Here is a 16,185-nt window from a genome sequence, read left to right on the forward strand (position 1 = left end):
CAGCATCTCTACGATCGTCTCCATGGGAGAATAGCAGCCTGCATTGCTGCGAAAGGTGGATATACACTGTACTAGTGCCGACATTGTGCATGCTCTGTTGCCTGTGTCTATGTGCCTGTGGTTCTGTCAGTGTGATCATGTGATGTATCTGACGCCAGGAATGTGTCAATAAAGCTTCCCCTTCCTGGGACAATGAATTCACGGTGTTCTTATTTCAATTTCCAGGAGTGTATTTAAGCTACCCTCGCAACGCAAATATCCCCACCTGATGGACTCCTTAGTCAGCTGTATGTATAAATCAGTGAAGCAGCGCATGTCAACAAGTATGCCTATTTGAAAGTATCGGCTATATAACACCGCCGGAATTTTGGTGCCACTTGAGAAACATCGTCGAGGAAGAAACATTTCTGGATGAAATACTGCGTTACCTTTTGAACACGACTACCATTATCGGTAAACCGAGCGAGGTGGCGCAGTGGTTAGCACACTGGACTCGCATTCGGGAGGACGACGGTTCAATCCCGTCTGCGGCCATCCTGATTTAGGTTTTCCGTGATTTCCCTAAATCGCTTCAGGCAAATGCCGGGATGGTTCCTTTGAAAGTGCACGGCCGATTTCCTTCCCCATCCTTCTCTCACCCGAGCTAGCGCTCCGTCTCTAATGACCTCGTTGTCGACGGGACGTTAGACACTAATCTCCTCCTCCTCCTCCTCCATTATCGGTAAAAACAAACATGGCGACGCAGAAAAATAGTTTAATTCTTTAACATCGGTAGCAGAAAAAGTTCGTCCAATGATGTAACAGGCAAACACTTTGCTGGTGACGCAAGCAAGTGATGGAGTCAGCCTTTATGACACCGCTGCTATACGACTCTAGCAGGAACTGAGCAGGTCCGGGGTCTGCAGTGTTAAATGAACACACTGGAGAAGCAGTCGTTGACAACGACGGTAAACAAATGGGCCCACACAAGGAAAGGTAAAGAAGATAGTCGCTCGCTGAGCCGGAGGACCAAACGGCAGAAGGGAAACAAGGTCGCCCGGCGTACAGATACCCCAGGCGTTTTGACGGTCAGGTCACAAACTGTACGTCTCCATGCCGCTCCCATACGACTTCAGCGGCCTACAGTACAGGCACAGCTCCAGCTCGCCTCATTGTTGCACAAAAGCGGCAGTCGTAAACGAGGGAGCCATCGTTAGGCCTGGAATCACCAAAAGAAAGCGTGACACCGCACTCAAAACCTGTCCAGTTATCTGCAACAAATCAGCTATGGCCACACTCGCAGAGAATCACGCATCTTGGTTAACAACATCGCTTTTTGCATGTGTGATGAAGAGCTAAGTAAACCGTTGCTACCTTATCGACTCAGGTTCGGATACACAAGGTGACAATTATTGAACTATACGAAAAAAAGGAACCAGGTTTTAAATTGTAAGACACTTCCAGAGGCAGATGTAGACTCTGACCACAATCTATTAGTTATGAACTGTAGATTAAAACTGAAGAAACTGCAAAAAGGTGGCAATTTAAGGAGATGGGACCTGGATAAACTGACTAAACTAGAGGTTGTACAGAGTTCCAGGGAGAGCATAAGAGAATATTTGACAGGTATGGGGGAAAGAAATACAGTAGAAGAAGAATGGGTAGCATTGAGGGATGAAAGAGTGAAGGCAGCAGAGGATCAAGTAGGTAAAAAGACAAGGGCTGCTAGAAATCCTTGGGTAACTGAAGAAATATTGAATTTAATTGATGAAAGGAGGAAATATAAAAATGCAATAAATGAAGCAGCCAAAAAGGAATACAAAACGTCTCAAAAATGAGATCGACAGGAAGTGCAAAATAGCTAAGTAGGGATAGCTAGAGGACAAATGTAAGGATGTAGAGGCTGATCTCAATGGGGGTAAGACAGATACTGCCTACAGGAATATTAAAGAGACCTTTGGAGAAAAGAGAACCACTTGAATGAATATCAAGAGCTCAGATGGTCACCCAGTTCTAAGCACAGAAGGGAAAGCAGAATGGTGGAAGGAGTATATAGAGGGTCTATACAAGGGCGATGTACTTTAGGACAATATTATGGAAATGGAAGAGGATATAGATGAAGATGACATTTGAGATATGATTCTGCGTGAAGAGTTTGACAGGGCACTGAAAGACCTGAGCCGAAACAAGGCCCCTGGAGTAGACAACATTCCCTTAGAACTACTGACAGCCTTGGGAGAGCCAGTCCTGACAAAACTCTACCATCTGGTGAGCAAGATGTATGAGACAGGTGAAACACCCTCAGACATCAACAAGAATGTAATAATTCCAATCCCAAAGAAAGCAGGTGTTGACAGATGTGAACATTACCGAACTATCAGTTTAATAAGTCACTGCTGCAAAATACTAACTCGAATTCTATACAGACGAATGGAAAAACTAGTAGAAGCCAACATCGGGGAAGATCAGTTTGGATTCCGTAGAAATACTGGAACACGTGAGGCAATACTGACCTTACAACTTATCTTAGAAGAAAGATTAAGGAAAGGCAAACCTACGTTTCTAGCATTTGTAGACTTAGAGAAAGCTTTTGACAATGTTGATTGTAATACTCTCTTTCAAATTCTGAAGGTAGCAGAGGTAAAATACACGGAACCAAAAGGCTATTTACAATTTGTACAGAAACCAGATGACAGTTATAAGAGTCGAGGGACATGAAAGGGAAGCAGTGGTTGGGAAGGGAGTGAGACAGGGTTGTAGCCTCTCCCCGATGTTATTCAATCTGTATATTGAGCAAGCAGTGAAGGAAACAAAAGAAAAATTCAGATTAGGAATTAAAATCCATGGAGAAGAAATAAAAACTTTGGGGTTCGCCGATGACATTGTAATTCTGTCAGAGACAGCAAAGGACTTGGAAGAGCAGCCGAAAGGAATGGATAGTGTCTTGAAGGGAGGATATAAGATGAACATCAACAAAAGCGAAACGAGGATAATGGAATGTAGTCGAATTAAATCGGGTGATACTGGAGGAATCAGATTAGGAAATGAGACGCTTAAAGTAGTGAAGGAGTTTTGCTATTTGGGGAGCAAAATAACTAATGATGGTCGAAGTAGAGAGGATATAAAATGTAGACTGGCAATGGCAAGGAAAGCGTTTCTGAAGAAGAGAAATTTGTTAACATCGAGTATAAATTTTAAGTGGCAGGAAGCCGTTTCTGAAAGTATTTGTATGGAGAGTATCCATGTATGGAAGTGAAACATGGACGATAAATAGTTTGGACAAGAAGAGAATAGAAGCTTTCGAAATGTGGTGCTACAGAAGAATGCTGAAGATTAGATAGGTAGATCACATAACTAATGATGAGATATTGAATAGGATGGGAGAGAAGAGAAGTTTGTGGCACAACTTGACTAGAAGGGATCGGTTGGTAGGACATGTTCTCAGGCATCAAGGGATCACCAATTTAGTATTGGAGGGAAGCGTGGCGGGTAAAAATCGTAGAGGGAGATCAAGAGATGAATACACCAAGCATATTCAGAAGGATGTAGGTTGTAGTAGGTACTGGGAGATGAAGAAGCTTGCGCAGGACAGAGTAGCTTGGACAGCTGCATCAAACCAGTCTCAGGACTTAAGACCAGAACAACAACAACGAAAAAAAGCGTAAATTGGTTACAAACTATGACTCGCACACACTTTATTCATCATGTAAACGTCGTTCCAGATATTCGGATTTAGTTCATGAGACATTCGCTATGCCTGCCATCATTGGTGATGATGTGGTGCAGACGAATAGCGAAATTCTGCATGACCCGCTGAAGTATCGGAACATCGATACTGTCGATGACCTCCTGAATAGCTGTTTTGAGCTCAGCATTAGTTTTGGGGTTATTGCTGTACACCTTGTCTTTAATAGAGTCTCGCTAGAAGGAGTCGCATGTGTTCAGATCCGGAGAATATGGCGGCCAATCGAGGCCTATACCAGTGGCCTCTGGATACCACATAGCCATAATGCGGTCCACAAAGTGCTCCTCCAGCACACCAAAAACTCTCCTGATTCGATGGAATCGAGCTTCGTCTTGCATGAACTACATGTTCCCAGATGAATTTTCGAACGAAGCTTCGGCTATATCGAGCTACAGTTTTACCTGCACTTCTTTATGGCTGCTCCATGTGGGCAACTACGAGCCCATCCACCTTCGACCACTACAAGTCATTCAAAAGACATATAATCGTGGCTTACGGAATATCTCTGTGAATGTCTGTGTTTTGCAATCAGTACCCTGTCGTAGTCATCTTATTTTCACTTCCTTTTTTTGGAGGGGGGGGGGGGGGGGAAGTGGCAGTGACGTCGTTCTTAAGAAACAGGTTTTCAGTCTGTAAAGATCAAACGATCTGCTACTCATGCGTAGTGTTTACACTATAACCATCATAGATGGTCCAAAAATCTTGATCGTATCTGATGAATTTGCTTTTCGATTTGCAGTACACTCAGAAAAGGAAACAATAATAATTTTGTCTGCTATTGATGCAGCTTTCAGTTGTTGCATTTGAGTATGCTTACTATCTACACCTTAACCCCGAAGGCTAGTTACAGAAATTGGGATTGAAACAGTTAGCTTATTCGTTTGATACTTGTTCCCTGACCCAAATTGACGACCGCGTTTTTGACTCAAGCTGCATTCCACACATCCAAGCCCACTCAGGAAATGGACCGGCAGTGGACATGTTTCTTCCTGAAGGGGTACAGACTTGTCTTCTTAAATCTGTTTGATGTTTTCTTGTCATCTCCGTAAATAAAGCAAGTAATTTTCATGTAACATTAGATTTCGGGTTATCAAACTTATAGTTTGAGTTAAAAAATGTTATTTCACACAGAAAATAAACCTGATCTCTTCTTTTATGTCGCTAATTATCTACCATATCAATCACCGAGGCAGTAACACAGGACAGGGTGCGTTAATGGCTCACTAGTTTAGTGACGTCAGTAAGGCAGCACAGCATGTTCGCTCACAGGACTGGCCACTCTATGTAATAAGAAAGGCGAATGAAGTCTTCATCGATGGAGTGATTGAGGTGTCAATACCATATCTACACAGAACTGCTAACTAAAAATGACGAACAAACAGACAGGTAAGAACGGAAAAAAGGAGGTGTTGTGGCTGTCATCTGAAGTGAAGGCTATATGACGTGCTGGGTCCAAACTCGCTGGAGGACTAATATACTGCATCTGCAAGCCATCAGACCGAAAGTTGACAAAGAAATATTAAGGAAACGCTGCATCTTAATTCTTCTTATAAACTGTATTCAGTAACTTGCAGATCTAAAGATGAAAAACTTACAAAATTATTGAATTCAGCGCTAGTTACAACCATATTTTTTTTGTTTCTGCCAAGAGAATTTTAAATTTTTGTGAATATATAACTGCATTAATTACTGAGTGGCATTGAACAATTTGTTAAGTAGGCAGACAACTTCTTCTGCAGCAGACTGAGACTTCATCGTAGAAGCAGCTAGCAACAGTTTTAGACAATCTCCCCTCCTTGTACCCCCTGGTGTGATTAAAGATCCTGGCACCAAAGCAAGTTCATTGTGACTGCTAGTTTTTCTAGTTCTACTTGTCCCTACATGCCAAACAAACCCCTGATACATGTCAGAATAAACGTTTTGTTTTCTTAGTTATGCAGCTTGTGTTCACGTTGGCGAATGTCAGTGCAGTCCCAATGCGATAAGGCGTGCAGTCTCAATATACGAGACAATTATGCTGTTATGGGAAAAATTCATTGGCAGGTCAGGATCAACTCTCATGGGGATTAACAAAATTGTTTAGACAAGGGACATCTACCTCGCCTTTACCCGCTGGAAGAGGATAAAGGACGTCACCGTCTATGTACTACGTCACGTCTCTTTTAATCAATTTATATTCAGCCAAGTTCCTAAGCCCCAACACTAGAGTGTAAACATACACCGCCACTACATGCTACTTGACTCCCAAATTTAACACTACAACACTATTAAAAAGTTTTAGCAAAGAATAATCACAGAACCAATGGTCAAAGCAAGAAAATCCAGTACTGACAAGATGCCAAACACATCAGTTCTCACGGAAACAATATAGTTCATTTTCTTTTTAAGAAGCCTCCTATGCCCAGTTAGTTACGCAAATGGCTGCATTCTATCAATGCTCTCCGCACACTCTACTTCGAACTATAAAGTTTCCAATCACTCGTCACTACCCGAAGCTGCCGTAAAGTCTCTCGCCAATGCACTAAATAACAAGACACGCCTTCAGAAGTCGGAAACTACAAGCGAATCTCCAAGCCTCACTTGAGAAATCGGTATGTTGCGGAAATGAATCACTGTATCGTGCATCTCTCTTGACGCAAAGACCACTCATACACCTTAAAACGCGCGCGCGCGCGCGCGCGCGCGCGCGTGTGTGTGTGTGTGTGTGTGTGTGTGTGTGTGTGTGTAAGAGTGAGTAAGTGGAGTCAGCTTGTGTGTTCGCAACAGATGCAGAGGGACTCTCTCTCTCTCTCTATATATATATATATATATATACATAGAGAGAGAGAGAGAGCGAGAGAGAGAGCGAGAGAGAGAGAGAGAAAGAAGAAGAAGAAGAAGGGAAACAGAGAGGAAGAGATGAGAAATAAAATGGGACAAAGGTAGCAACGAATGGGGAGTGGGTGGAAGTGCAAAACAAAAGATTCAAAAGTAATCAAAATAGACGTAAAAGAGACGTATACCATAATTCCGTTTGTGTTAAAGGAGTGAGAAAAAGATACGAGAAGCGGATAAATTGAGAATGAAGAATGGGTAATGTGACAAGGAATTTAAAACTAAGTATTTTCTAAATTTTGATGTTAATGATGAGGAAGGAAAGTAAAAGACGGGTGAGAGAGAGAAAGAGATTAAAAGTGTAATTTAAAGTAAAACTGCTGGATTTTTTAATTTTGTTTATTTTTTTAAGCATGGGGTTATAGGCCAAGGGAGTAGTGTGTGTGTGTGTGTGTGTGTGTGTGTGTGTGTGTGTGTGTGTGAGAGAGAGAGAGAGAGAGAGAGAGAGAGAGAGAGAGATCTTTTTTCTACTGAATTCGTTCGCGAAATGATAAAAAGCTCTGCTCTGCATTTGCTGATGAGCACCACCACAACCACTGCTCCTCTCCGGAAACCATTACGCCAGGAGAAAGTAAAGACGAGATAGTGTTTTCCACAATCACAAGATCATACTCGCGGCAGGTAAGTTTTTGGCATTAATCTGTATTCCAAAACGTGCAAAGGCATTATTTCATTTCTCAAAAAAGACGAACAAAGGTGATTTTACCAAGAAACATGTGAGAATTATAAGACATTCAATTTTAGTTATTCCCAATTATATAGTAAGATTGAGCGGTAAATAGTTAGTCCTTATAAATGCATTCTTTAAAATGTTGTATCCCTCATGCTTCACATGTGTTGGTATCGAGTTGCTGTCGTCGCTTTCAGAACGTGCAGCCAGGTCCATAATCCGTCTTGGGCACATCAGGCGCGTTAAAGCGCGCTCTTCCAGCCAGTGAAGCAAGCAGCCCTTACAGAGTGAACATTGCACATCGCACATTTCCTGGATCAATTACCCACTCTCTCCGCCTGACGTCACTCCTTGAACCGGCTTTTGTGCTACTATTGCCAAATACTTCAAATTTTCTCTCGTGATACCAATAATGGCTCAATTTATTCGCTGTAGAGTGTACATTACGTGCTTTTCCAGTTTGTGTAACATTACATATCCGCAAGATACTTTGCAATCTGTAATGAACACGGCAAGTTCATAACTTGCTAAGAACACTTGGGAATCAATATCCAATTTTAATTCAGTCATCCAAATTTTCAGACTGCGTAGCTCTTTTACCCATCAAACAATAGTCGAGAATTAATGCTAATATTCGAGTATGTTGATTTTTCTTTGTTTATTATATATGGGTGATCATGGAAATACACTTGGTACATTGAGCAGGTTTTGCACATGAATTTTGCGTTAACCTTTCACGTCTTCCATACGTCTACACGTATTCTCGTAAATACTAAGTTCTAGAACGTGCTACGTCAGCTTTAACTACATTTAAAGCGCAGAGAAGTATACTGTTTTAATTTATATGAAATTTTCTGCTATGCCAGGTAGTTCATGTTGTTATTGAACTACAAGACACATGTCTGTGCAGATAAAATTCTGCTACCACATCATCTCGGACCTTTTCCATTTGCTGGAGGATACAAAGTACAACCACATTTGCATCGTAGGAACCACATCTATAAGGTGTAATTCATACACACTTATAATGAGTAGCTGTATGATCTGTCGTAAGGGATATGGTTTTTCTAGGAACTCTTCAGTCCAGTCACACAGCTGGTCTGATTCAGTATGCTCGTCTTTTTTCTCCGGGGACTGGGTGTTTTTGTTGTTCTCATCCTTTCATCGTCATCATCATCATCATCATCACAATCCGTGACATTGTCTAGATTGGACTGTGGAAAAAAAAATTGGACCGTGTAAACAATGTGAATTTGTACAGGCGCTGATTACCGGGCAGTTGAGGGCCTCATCATCAAAAAATGGCTCTGAGCACTATGGGACTTAACATCTGAAGTCATCAGTCCCCTAGAACATAGAACTACTTAAACCCAACTAACCTAAGGACATCACACACATCCATGACCGAGGCAGGATTCGAACCTGCGACCGTAGCGGTCGAATGGTTCCATACTGAAGGGCCTAGAACCGCTCGGCCACACCGGCCGGCAATCATCATCATAGTCTTTTTTCTTTTTTTTTCATTTTACGGTGGTACAGAACTGTATAGAATGCATTCCGGAAGTCAAGAAGTACAATATGTCCCTGGGTGCTTGTATCTAATGCTTTCTGTGTCTCGTTAAAGAACAGAGCGAGCTGGCTTTCCCAAGATCGTCGTTTCCGGAGTCCGCCATTATTCCTACAAATCAGATTTTCGGCCTCCATAAATGTCATAATACACGACCATAATACACTACTGGCCATTAAAATTGATACACCAAGGAAAAATGCAGATGATAAATGGGTATTTATTGGACAAATATATTATGCTAGAACTGACATGTGATTACGTTTTCATGCAATTTGGGTGCATAGATGCTGAGAAATCAGTACCCAGAACAACCACCTCTGGCCGCAATAACGGCCTTGATACGCCTGGGCATTGAGTCAAACAGAGTTTGAATGGCGTGTGCAGGTACAGCTGCCCATGAAGCTTCAACACGAAACCACAGATCACCAAGAGTAGTGACTGGCGTATTGTGCCACCATTGACCAGACGTTTTCAGTTGGTGAGAGATCTGGAGAATGTGCAGGCCAGGGCAGCAGTCGAACATTTTCTGTATTAACAAAGTACAGGACCGGCAACATGCGGTCGTGCATTACCCTGCTGAAATGTAGGGTTTCGCAGGGATCGAATGAAGGGTAGAGCCACGGGTCATAACACATCTGAAATATAACGTCCACTGTTCAAAGCGCCGTCAATGCGAACAAGAGGTGATCGAGACGTGTAACCAATGGCACCCATTACCATCACACCCGGTGAAACGCCAGTACGGCAATGACGAATACACGCTTCCAATGTGCGTTCACCGCGTTGTTGCCAAACACGGATGCGACAATCATGATGCTGTAAACACAACCTGGATTCGTCCGAAAAAATGACGTTTTGCCATTCCTGCACCCAGGTTCGACGTTCAGTACAGCATCGCAGGCGCTCCTGTCTGCGATGCAGCGTCAAGGATAACTGCAGCCATGGTCTCGGAGCTGATAGTCCATGCTGCTACAAAGGTCGTCGAACTGTTCGTGCAGATGTCTTGCAAACGTCCCCATCTGTTGACTCAGGGATCGAGACGTGGCTGTACGATACGTTACAGCCATGCGGATAAGATGCCTGTCATCTCGACTGCTAGTGATACGAGGCCGTTGGGACACAGCACGGCGTTCCGTATTACCCTCCTGAACCCACCGATTCCATATTCTGCTAACAGTCACTGGATATCAACCAACTCGAGCAGTAGTGTCGTGATAAGATAAACCGCAATTGCGATAGGCTACAATCCGACCTTTATCAAAGTCGGAAAAGTCATGGTACGCATTTCTCCTCATAACACGAGGCATCACAACAATGTTTCACCAGGCAACGCCAGTCAACTGCTGTTTATGTATGAAAAATGGGTTGGAAACTTTCCTCATGTCGACACGTCTTGTGTGAATGCTTTGAAAAGCTAATAATTTGCACATCACAGTATCTTCTTTCAGTCGGCTAAATTTCGCGTCTGTATCACGTCATCTTTGTGGTGTAGCAATTTTAGTGGCCAGTAATGTACATGTCCCAAAATTCTGCAACTGACCATAATCAGACATATAGCTAGGATTATAGTTTTGTGGGTCTGTTGACCAATCCATCTTGAAAACTGGAGTGACCCGTGCTTTTTTTTTTCAGTTATCAGGAACACTTCGATCCTCCAACACCTATGGTACACTCCTGCCAGAAGAGGGGCAACTTCTTTTGCGCACTCTGTTTAGAACAGTTATGGTATCTCGTCAGGCCCAGTGACCTTCCCTCCGTTGAGCAATTTCAGCTGCTTTTCTGTCCCATATCTGTCATTTTGTAGTTCAAAAGAGACAGTACAGTGCAATCTTCCGCTGTGAAAGGGTTCTGAAAAACAATGTTTAGTATTTCGGCCTTTGTTGTGTCGTCCTGAGTTTCACTGCTGTTATAGTCACAAAACGTCTGGATAGACGGCTTAGATCCGTCTACTGATTTGAAATGATCGTGTGGCGTCGTTGATGGGGTGGCCCCATTAGGGGAAGTTCGGCCTCCAAGCGCCAGTCTTATTTCATTCGATGCCACATTGGGCGACTTGGATGAAATGATGATGAGGACCACACAGTACCCAGTCCAAGGACGGAGCATCTCGTCAACGCGGCCGGGAATCGAACCCGGACCCACTTAGTTGGCCGGCATCCATTGATACTCAACGTTGTCAGTGCTGGAGATGAAAGTGGTGCTGACCGGTCAAAGTAATCTGAAAATTGTTCTTTCTCGCTCTTCCAAAGCAGGAAGCTGATCCTGCCTTTCTTTGTATTATTATTTACAGCACTATTCAGTGATGCTGTACTAGTAAAAGCTTCGTGATCACTGATTTCCTGTTCTAAGCTGTGTGGAAAAGATCGGGTCTGTCATTAAGTTACATGACTTTATCTCCACTAGTTGGTTCTCTGAAAAACTGCCAAGGTAATTTTCGGATAAAGCACTTAGAACAATTTCAGGTAACTCTCTGTCCGTAGTACCCGTCGTAATCAGTTGAGCCCGCCAGTCTGTAAGTGGTAAGTGAAAAACCCAACCTACAACTATAATACCACAAGTTTCTTCACAACCACTGGTGGTAAGGCAGGGGGTGTGTGAAAGCATTCAATGACCATGTCTTATCCTCCTTGAAGCCTTGTTGTCACTAAAATTATTCTGCATTCGGAATCTGTACTAATCTCACTACACACTGTCCTCTTTTTTATTTAGTATAAACACGCCTCCACCATCAGCGTTCAACCTATCTTTGCAATGTACATTGCAATCGGAATATATAATTCAATTACTATTGACTTTCTGTTTCAACCAGCTTTCTTTCAATAGTACTTTGTAGGCGTTGTTACCGTTTACGCGAGGCGAGACTAGTTCTGGGATGTCTCTGCATAGATACTCCTGGAGCTAACTAATACTATGTTAAGTTTTTCTTTATCCAATCTGTTGTGACGAATGTTACGCTGTCTGGTCTCAGAAGGTAACTTAGAGGACCTATGAAGGGAACCGCGGCGGCAGACGTCAATCGTGTCTACATGAGCCACCATCTACAGCAGGGTGCACCGACTGTGGAAAACCGCTCCCGGTGGAGCCTCTTCTACATCTCAGATGAGAAAACCCCCTCCCCCGATCTGCCATCTTTGTTGCTGAGGGATTCCTAACACTGAAGTTCGCAATGACAGACCGTCACATTCTTTGCGGTTGTCCAGACCTCTCAGGAAGATCGACTGTAGTTCCAATAAATGAGGTGTCCACTGTTGACCCAGCAGGAGCAGGCAATGCCTCAAACTTGCTTTTAAGACGTAAGAGGATCACTGTGCGACTGGCACCCTCTTTCGCCTTCCACCTCTTTCGCGTTCCACCTCTTTCGCGTTCCACCTCTTTCGCGTTCCACCTCTTTCGCGTTCCACCTCTTTCGCGTTCCACCTCTTTCGCGTTCCACCTCTTTCGCGTTCCACCTCTTTCGCGTTCCACCTCTTTCGCGTTCCACCTCTTTCACGTTCCACCTCTTTTGCCTTCCACCTCTTTCGCCTTCCACCTCTTTCGCCTTCCACCTCTTTCGCCTTCCACCTCTTTCGCGTTCCACCTCGTTCGCCTTCCATCTCTTTCGCCTTCCACCTCTTTCGCCTTCCACCTCTTTCGCCTTCCACCTCTTTCGCCTTCCACCTCTTTCGCCTTCCACCCAGAGATTCGCGACGCAACCACTGTTCGCCAGTCAGAGTCAAGTAAGTGTCGATCAGCGGGGGCGCGCGAATCGAGAGAAGCAGCAGCATCAGAGATCTTAGGTGCCGCTGTCACCTGCAGAGGCGCCAGGGCATTCGTGTATGCCCCAACTCCACGACAGCCTAGGGCAGCAGCCTGCAGCTGGTCGACCAGGACCATGGCTTTTTACGGACGGTGCTCGACTCCCATGCATCCGTACACAATAGGCGCGCTCCCTATCCACTTTAATCAGTTATCGTCTCAACCACGGTAATGTAACGTGACCCTAACCCAGGAAACTGAAATACCTCAACAATGAAAAAATACACCAACTATTACAATAAAAATTAATAGCAGTAGTAAAAACAGCTAAATAATATAACCTACTGTTCTCCTCTACTCTCCCGTTCAGTCTGTATACAAGTCAGGTTCGTTTCAGAGTATGCTGATACAATATGTGCATACTTGGTAAACATATACAACCGCTCATTCGTCGAATTATCCGTACCGAAAGAGTGGAAAGTTGCACAAGTCACGCCGACAACCAAGAAAGGAAATAGGAATAATCCGCTGAACTACGGGCTCATAGCATTAACGTCGATTTTCAGTAGGGTTTTGAAAGATAAGCTGTGTTCGAACATTCTGAATTACCTTGAAGAAAACGATATATTGACAAATAGTCAACACGGATTAAGAAAATATCGTTCTTGTGAAACACCACAACTACTTGTTTATTCTCGATAGGGGATAACAAATTGATTCCATACTTTTAGATTTCCAGAAGGCTTTTGACACCGTTCTTCAAAAATTGTGCTCCTATGGAGTGCGACTGGATTAATCACTTCCTGTCAAAAAGCTCACAGTTTGTAGTAACTGACTGAAAGTCGTCGAGTGGAATAGAAGTAATGTCTGGCGGTTCCCAAGGAAGTGCTGTAGACCGCCTGCTGTTCCTGATCTATATAGACGAGATAGGAAAATATCTGAACAGCCCTCTTAGATGATGCTGTCACATAACGGTTTGTAAAGTTATCATATTATCAAAACGAATTGCAAAATCGTTTTAGATAAGTATCTGTATAGTACTAAAAGTGAAAACTGAGTCTAAATAACGAAAACTGTGAACTCATCCAAACCATTACTAAAAGATATCCGCTACATTTCGGTTACACGACAAATCACACAGACCTAAAGACTGTAAATTCAACTTAATATTGGGGCTTAAATTACGAAGAACTCAAAGTGGTAATGTTGTGGATGAAGCAAACCAAAGACGGCGATTTATTGTCAGAAATACGTAGAAAGTGAACAGGTCTACTAAATAGATTGCTTACACCAAGCTTGTCCGTCCTCTTCTAGAGTATTGCAGTGCAGTGTGGGATCCGCATCACATGGGACGTCTGACGGAGCACATCTACGAAGTTCAAAAAAGGGCAGCTCGTTTTGTATTATCGCAAAACAGGGAACAGAGTACCACAGATATGATAGGTGAATTGCGGTGGAAATCTAAAACAAAGGCGATATTCGTTGTGCATAATCTCGTGAAATTTCTATCATCAACTTTCTCCTCCGATTGTGAAGATATTTTGTTGCTTCCCACCTACATACGGAGCAATTATCATGTTGATAAAAGAAGAGAAATCAGAGCTCGTACAGAAAAATGTAAGTGCTCTGTTTTCCCGCACGCCGTTCGAGAGTGGAACGGTAGAGAAATCGCTTAAAGGTAGTTCTATGAACCCTCTGCCATTTCATGTAATCATGTTGATGTAGATGCAGGTGTAGATGTAGAAGTAAGTATGAATACCAGTAAACTAAAAGATATATATAATCTATAGACAGACGATAAGCTGCTAGCTTAGTTCCCCTGTGTTAGGAGGCTGGAGATTTACTGAATATTTGCTGTTTGCAACAGCCACGGATTCAGTTAAGAAAAGTAACACCTGTGACTTACGTGGCGGGAAGCTACACAGCAAAGTAAACGCATCCAACACAAGTGGTCGGAAAATACGATAGCCCTTATAACAAAATAAACAGCACTGCTAAAAAACGGGTAAATAATCATCTGCTGCTCACTTCTACTCAGAAGTAAGTGAGAGTAGCACTAAACTAAATGATGTATTTAGAATATGTATAACAGAAACGCTGCTACAGTTGCTGGCTTCGCCCTGCTGGGAAGCTGGAGGCCACTAAGAATCTTTGGCTGTCTAGGACCAGGAAGAAAATAATGCTTTAACGCCTTGCCGATGACCGAGTTCATTAGCCGCGAAGCACAAATTCGGTTTAGAGAAGCATGAACAGTAATATGCCAGTGCACTTTTTAAACGGAAGCCGCAGGAAACCAAAGTGTGGATGGACAAGCTGGGGTCTGAGACGCCGCCGTCCCGAGCGTGAGTTCAGTGTGTTACTCACAGCGCCATGTCGCTCGTTGAGATTCAGGGAGATTTCTTACGCAACGCGTTTGGAGAAAGAAAATTAGGGGAAGAGTGTGTTACACTAACTGGAGGATATTGTGCATAGGAACACGCCATGGGGCATGGGTGTGTGTGATGTCCTTAGGTTAGTTAGGTTTAAGTAGTTCTAAGTTCTAGGGGACTGATGACCTCAGATGTTAAGTCCCATAGTGCTCAGAGCCATTAGAACCATTTTTTTGAACACGCCATGTTTCGCGGTTAGTAGTTCTGTGCAGCGACTCATATGAATGAATGAACACTAGAGACTGCCATAAGCAGTTTCCTCTATTTCCTAGAGTTTTTGGTATTGTTATACATGGCGTTGTGTTTTGCGCAACATTTGTAAATATTTCACGTCTTTAAATTTGAGTGCTGCATAATACATGAAAGTTGTTTGTAATATATTTATTGTTAAGTCTTCAGGCGCAGAGTTTTATGCTGTGTAAAATGCTATACATTGTTATAGCTTTTAATATAACATGTGGAGAATTAAGCCATACTTCATCGATCGTACACCTTCTTCTACCTTTAAAAAGAAGATGTTTTACCGAGAAACGCGTGATACTTGCAAATGAACTAACTTTCTTTGCCCTCTTAGCAACAACCGAGCGAGGTGGCGCAATGGTTAAACACTGGACTCGCATTCGGGAGGACGACGGTTCAATCCCGCGTCCGGTCATCCTGATTTAGGTTTCTTTGGTTTCCCTAAATCGCTCCAGGCAAATGCCGGGATGGTTCCTTTGAAAGGGCATGGCCGACTTCCTTCCCCGCCCTTCCCTAATCCAATGAGACCGATGACCTCGCTGTCTGGTCTCCTTCCCCAAACAACCCAACCCTCTTAACAACATAACTTGTCTTGTAAGAGGAAATTTTTATTATTTTCCAATACCTTCTATTTCGAAAGACATATAACTTGTAACTGGCTTTTGATAATACTTCTCCTTGATTTGATATCACTTACTTATCATTTGTGTGTTTTAAAGTAATAATGTAACATATTGACTATTAAATAAAGAACGGATAGTATTTTCTCGACTGCAACACTTTTAAATTTTAATCGAGTATTTGTTCCTATGTACATGACCATGTTGTATCTTGGTCGCTGTTTACACATTTTGAGGAATCTCAGTTTTCCGCAGTGATATTTTCTCATTTCAGGAAAAGACAGCAGCACGGAAAAAGTGAATGCTATCTTTTAAAAATGGAT

This window comes from Schistocerca gregaria, chromosome 3, assembly GCF_023897955.1.
Source record: "Schistocerca gregaria isolate iqSchGreg1 chromosome 3, iqSchGreg1.2, whole genome shotgun sequence".
In the NCBI taxonomy this organism is placed as follows: domain Eukaryota; kingdom Metazoa; phylum Arthropoda; class Insecta; order Orthoptera; family Acrididae; genus Schistocerca; species Schistocerca gregaria.